The sequence below is a fragment of the Tamandua tetradactyla genome, chromosome 21 (genome assembly GCF_023851605.1).
Source record: "Tamandua tetradactyla isolate mTamTet1 chromosome 21, mTamTet1.pri, whole genome shotgun sequence".
Taxonomy (NCBI): domain Eukaryota; kingdom Metazoa; phylum Chordata; class Mammalia; order Pilosa; family Myrmecophagidae; genus Tamandua; species Tamandua tetradactyla.
Genome location: NC_135347.1, coordinates 46,885,201 through 46,890,731, shown reverse-complemented (window position 1 = coordinate 46,890,731; position 5,531 = coordinate 46,885,201). Strand labels below are relative to the sequence as shown.

Here is a 5,531-nt window from a genome sequence, read left to right as displayed (position 1 = left end):
TTACATTAATCTCTACAGAATAATAAGCTCTCGTTCCATGTTCTAGGTTCCATGTAGTTAGGTTGTTCAAATAAACTGTCCATACAGGTTAAATTAGTGTGTTACAGAAAATTAAAAATTTATACCAAAGAGCATCTCTTCCTTTGGCCTCCCACAGAGGTTGAAGTTTTAAAACATGGACAATATTATCCTTTACCCTGTATTCTGATTTACCTTAGTCCTAACCAGGTCAATTGCATACCTATCTCTAATTGCAATCTGGTCTCTTTTTCAGCTTCTTTAACAGTTGCTGCATGGATTAGTACTGACTTTCAGAGCTGCAGAACTCTAATTTTGATTCTCAAGTGTCCCAAAGATATCCAATATTCTAGGGAACTACCAAGTTATACAAAAAGAGCACAGTACCTCAGAATTTAGAAATAGCCATTAAAACTCAGGAATAGATGTGACTATCATAAGAGCTTACAGTCTAGGAAACTTTTCAATGAGACTACTTTGAACATGCAGTACCCCTTAATTATTGATTGCCTGATCTCTGCCCAGTTTCTATCTCTTGATAATCTATACACTTGAATTTATTTCTCAGAGTTTTCTCATTCTATTCAGTTTATATTAGTGATACTGTACATTATTTGTCCATTTTTTATGGCTTATTTCACTCAACATAATGTCCCGAGGTTTCATTCTCAATGTTGCATGTCACAGACTTCAGTCCTTCCTGTAGTTGCTCATTATTCTATCATATATATTTTTACACCATATTTCACCCTTTCTTTCATCAGTGAATGTGCCCTTAGGCCACCACCATCCATTGCAAATCATTAAAAAAGCCACCATAAACACCAGTGTGCAAATGCCTATTCATGTCCTTGCTTTCAGTTCTTTCAAGTCTTTGTATAACAGGGTCGCAGGATCAAAAATATGGAAGGCTTCACAAATTTCCATGCCATCCTTGCTCAGGGGGCATGATAACCTTCTCTGTGTCATTTCAATTTTAATATATGTGTTGTAGAAGCAAGCACTCAGGTTGGGTCTTATCCTATTTCTGGTGTCCTTCATAAGATGGATGAAATTCAGGCAGATGGGAGATTTAGCCATGGCATGCAAGAAGCTGAAATTCATTGGAATCTAAAAGAGAGGAGAGAAGCTGCCATGTGCATTACCACGTGTCAGAGAAGCCAAGGAGCAAGGACAGCTGGCAGCCACACCCAGAACAGCAGTCCTTGTGAAGAAAGCTTCACTTTGTGGCACGCTGATTTGAACTTTCTCTTAATCTCAGACCCAACCCATTGCATGGTGTTTGCTTGAGCAGCCCAGGAAAATTAGACCAGGCCAAGGTGGGGAAAGCAAGATGGGCCAGGCGAGCTTAGCATCCCTCCAGCAAAATGCCACCATGTGAGTGAGTCTAGGCAAAACCAGCAGAGGAACTGCCCAGCCAAGCCACGGAATTGTGAGAAAGAGTACATTGTTGCCCTTTTAAGCCCCTAAAATTTGGAGTTACTTGTTACATAGCAGTAGATAAGTGATAGATTTCCTTAATCTTTGAAGATCATATAATAGGGCAGAAGAAGTTTTAGTAGTTGAAAATAAATCCTGTATTTACTGATTTTTAAAAGGACACAATAAACATTTAACTCTACCAAGAGGTACAACACAAAAATGAAAAAGAGCCTACCCATAAGTCAAGCAGAATGTGAACAGTTTTATTACTTCTTGAAGGTATTAATCTAGTCTGTGTTTTTGAATGAATAAAACATATAGTGAGGTGTACTATTATTTCAGACAATTGTATGGGATATTTACAAAAGAAAAGGAAAGTGAAGGGTGATGGCAATTATCCCATTATTTCAGATACTTAAAAATCTCCTCGAATAGGAAACAGAAGATACCTAGAATGAGTTACGATTCCAATAATCATGTATTTGATTAACTCTCTAACTCTTTGGAAGCTGGGATGTAATTTAGGTTAAGTCAATGGAGTTCAGAAGGGTAGAATTTATGCCCACCCTTTTTGATGATTCTAGGCCTTTATAATTTGCTCTATGACATGTTGATTTCTACATCTACTTATTTTCAATGTATCATAGAAACTTTAAAATATTTAATGACTGTTTTATAGGTGCAGTGACTCTCACGCTTTACTTATTTTTAGAGAATGTTCTCTTCTCATGGATATTAACAGAACATGACTGAATGACTTTCACTTTCAATTTTCCAAATATTTTGAAGGCTGCTTTATTAACCCTCCCACTAGATTCTGAATATCTCTAAAGCCCAAACACAATCTCATTTATCACTCTGTTCCTGGGGCCAACACTTCACAGTTATGCAGGATAAGGCAGTTGTACAATAAATGTTGGCCTGTTAAATGAGCAAAGAGAGAATAGTGGTTAAATCTAAATATTCATAATCCAGCTTCCTCATAGCTGTGTTATTCTGAACCAAAGTGTTGACTCCTCCCATACTGTTCTCCCTAGAACATAAAAATGTTGAAATGCACAGTTTGCTCAGGCAAAGCAACATATATTACATCATTGGCTTGGGAAAAGAAGTTGAGAAAAAAATTATTTTCAAAATAAATGTACTGACTGTTTATCAAAATAGTGGCATACAGATATATTATTGAAGAAGAATCAGAATAGAAAGTAGGAGAAAATTACTTCTAAGCTGTAACATTTACACCGCAGTGGAAAAGTCTCAGAAAAAAGTCTGGAACAGATTAAGGGGAAGTAAAATATTATTCCACCACTGCAGTATTTTCTATGGCCATAATCTCTATCTCAGGATTAGTGAGCTCTTATTTTTCTCTTGCATGGTCCATGTACCTAACTCCTTTATGACCAGGCTGAAAGAGCACAGGAGCATCCTGAATAGAGAGAGAGAGAGAAAAAACTTTCTCATACCATCATCTTACACTGTTCTTTGATTTTGAAAATGATTTCCCCTCTGGATAGTTTTTTCAGTCGTTTTTTACAGCATATTGATTTGCAGAAGCACTTTTGTGGTTTACTTGCAGAAAATGCACTTAGTATTAATAACGCTGCTTATTCTTTGCCTTTTGAAGCCAAAGGAACAAACCATGTCTTCCAGAAATGAAGGCAGAAATATTTTTATATTGAAATAGGCTACATTGTTCCGGTGTATTTATTTTCACTTTGAAGGCTATCATCTTTTAAAATTTGTCACTTAAAATACAATGGTTTGCATAATTAGAAGTTAAAAATAAATAAACAAAAAGAACAAAATAAACATCAGAAAACATTAATAATTGTAACAATGTATATGAAAATAATTTTCAGATGTGCGGGGATGGGTTAAGTGAAAAATGCATTTAAAATAGCTTAAACTGTTGTACTAACTCTATCAATTTTAGACTTTTGTCAAGTATAATGATATAAAAATGCAGAACAGCCAAACTTTAAGATGTGAATGAGTTACACTGTTGAATAATTTTGACATTGGTGAGATTTAACATATTTTATGCAAGAAATCTCAGAGTTGGATATTCGATTACTTATAACGAGTGAATGTATTTTGAATTGTCATTTTCTAGAGTAACTCTTTCCAAAATTCCTCAGTTTGACTCTATTCCTAATCACACAATATGCATTTTTAACCAACCTGGTCACAAAAGAAATCCAAGAGTATAACTACAGCCATCTCTTTCTTTTCCTTTCCTGGGTAATTGTGTTCAATGGATGGAGCAACAGTGGATGGAGAACCATTCAATGGATGGAGCAACAGTGGATGGAGAACCATTCAATGGATGGAGCAACAGTGGATGGAGAACCATTCAATGGATGGAGCAACAGTGGATGGAGAACCATTCAATGGATGGAGCAACAGTGGATGGAGAACCATTCAATGGATGGAGCAACAGTGGTGTCAGCATGGAGAGGTAACAGGGCATGGGGAGTCCACAGCCCCAGCCAAGTAAGAAGGAGGTAGCAGCATGCCTACATTGAAATGGTTCAGAAAAAGAAAAAGTTCTTTGTACCGCACTTGCAACTTTTCTGTAAGTTTGTCATTCTTTCCAAATTTAGAAAAGCAAAGAAGTATAATTACAGAAGTTTGTGCTTGTTTATTGGCAATAAAATAACAAGCTTTCAGATTTAAAAGTTTCAAATTGTTATCTAAATTATAGATTGGATATGCCCAATAAAACTTCTCATCAAAGTGCTTTATTTTTTCCAAAGAAGCCTCCCTATGATATCAAATGTTTATTTGGATTCTGTGAAGATGGCGAAACCACTATTTATCCTGGGTTTTTTATGTATCATTGAACAGTAGGATAGGTAAACAGCTCAAATGAATACTGACTGACAGAAAATTATAAACTATAACTTTCAATATGTAATGAAACCACTTCATACAATTCCGAAGATGAGTTAAGGCTTAAGCTTTCAAAAAAATTAATCTTAAACTTTTAGTTTAGAAATTTATTCCTCATAGTCCATTTTCTCTACCAGTCACTTCAGATTTTCTACGAAGAAATAAAAGTTAGACTATTTCAGAATTTAAGAGATGGTTTAAACTAGACCACTGTCTTCAAGGAGCTGATGGTCTTCGATGAAATGGAATACAGAACTAAATATTGAGTATGGGTTATCTTGACTTGACTTGACTTGAAAATATTGTAGAGACCCAAGCATCATACTTCTATTTCAATATTTGTTTAAGAGCAATTATCCCCATAAGAGAACACAGCTTTACAATCTTTCTAAACATAGAAGCATTTCTCAAGAGTTTGACCACTTTAAACTATGCTTTGGTTATGACATACTTATGGATTTGATCTTTTTCATTTATTTAAAAGGGAGCTACAATGGTTTCTGTGCATAGTGAATGATAGGATGCATGACAACTCATTAGAAAAAATGCTTTTAACTTTATGACTTGTTTAAAAAATTTCAACGTTATAATAAAAAAAAGATGAATTGATATTTGTGTTAAAGCATATAACTGACACCAAGATTTTGAATGGGAGTCATATGTGTGGAATCAGCAGTTTTTAGGTGTTTATTCCCATTTTCTGAAATTCCATACATAGCAAAGATGGTAGATTAGATTATTTTTCAGCAAATACCCACTCCATCTCAATCTACCATGTTATGAGCACATATTTCTCTACCCTAGATATTGGGCTTCGCTATGGGAATTGCTCTGAATTTTGCAATGTTAGTGGATGTCTTGCAGACAAAAGTTTGCAGAATGGTGTGGGGTTGAGCTAACCTTTTTTGTGTTTCTGTTTTTTTGTAATGAAAAGAACATGCCTCAGATAATTACTGGTCTGAGGAGGATGGAAATCTTGTAAAGTAGATCTCGACTCAACTTGAAGCTTAGAGCCAAGAAGAATGAAACGAGTTTAGATTATTGAACCCCAGCCAATTGTGGCACGTACGAGCTAGAAAAAAAATGTGTGCTTTTTCAAACCACTGAGATTTTGTAGTTGCCTGTTACTCATTGTAGCAGGCAAATAATGGTTCCCTAAACATATTTATGTCCTAGCCCTGGAGCCTATGAATAGAAGA

The 5,531-nt window shown here is 35.4% G+C and overlaps 1 non-coding gene across 1 annotated transcript; it reads right to left on the bottom strand.

Moving 5' to 3' along the window:
* Positions 1 to 915: 915 nt before the first annotated feature.
* LOC143665893 (U6 spliceosomal RNA) lies at positions 916 to 1,022 on the bottom strand. Its single transcript, XR_013167286.1, has one exon. It is a non-coding gene; the product is annotated as a U6 spliceosomal RNA (small nuclear RNA).
* Between the last annotated feature and the right edge of the window lie 4,509 nt (positions 1,023 to 5,531).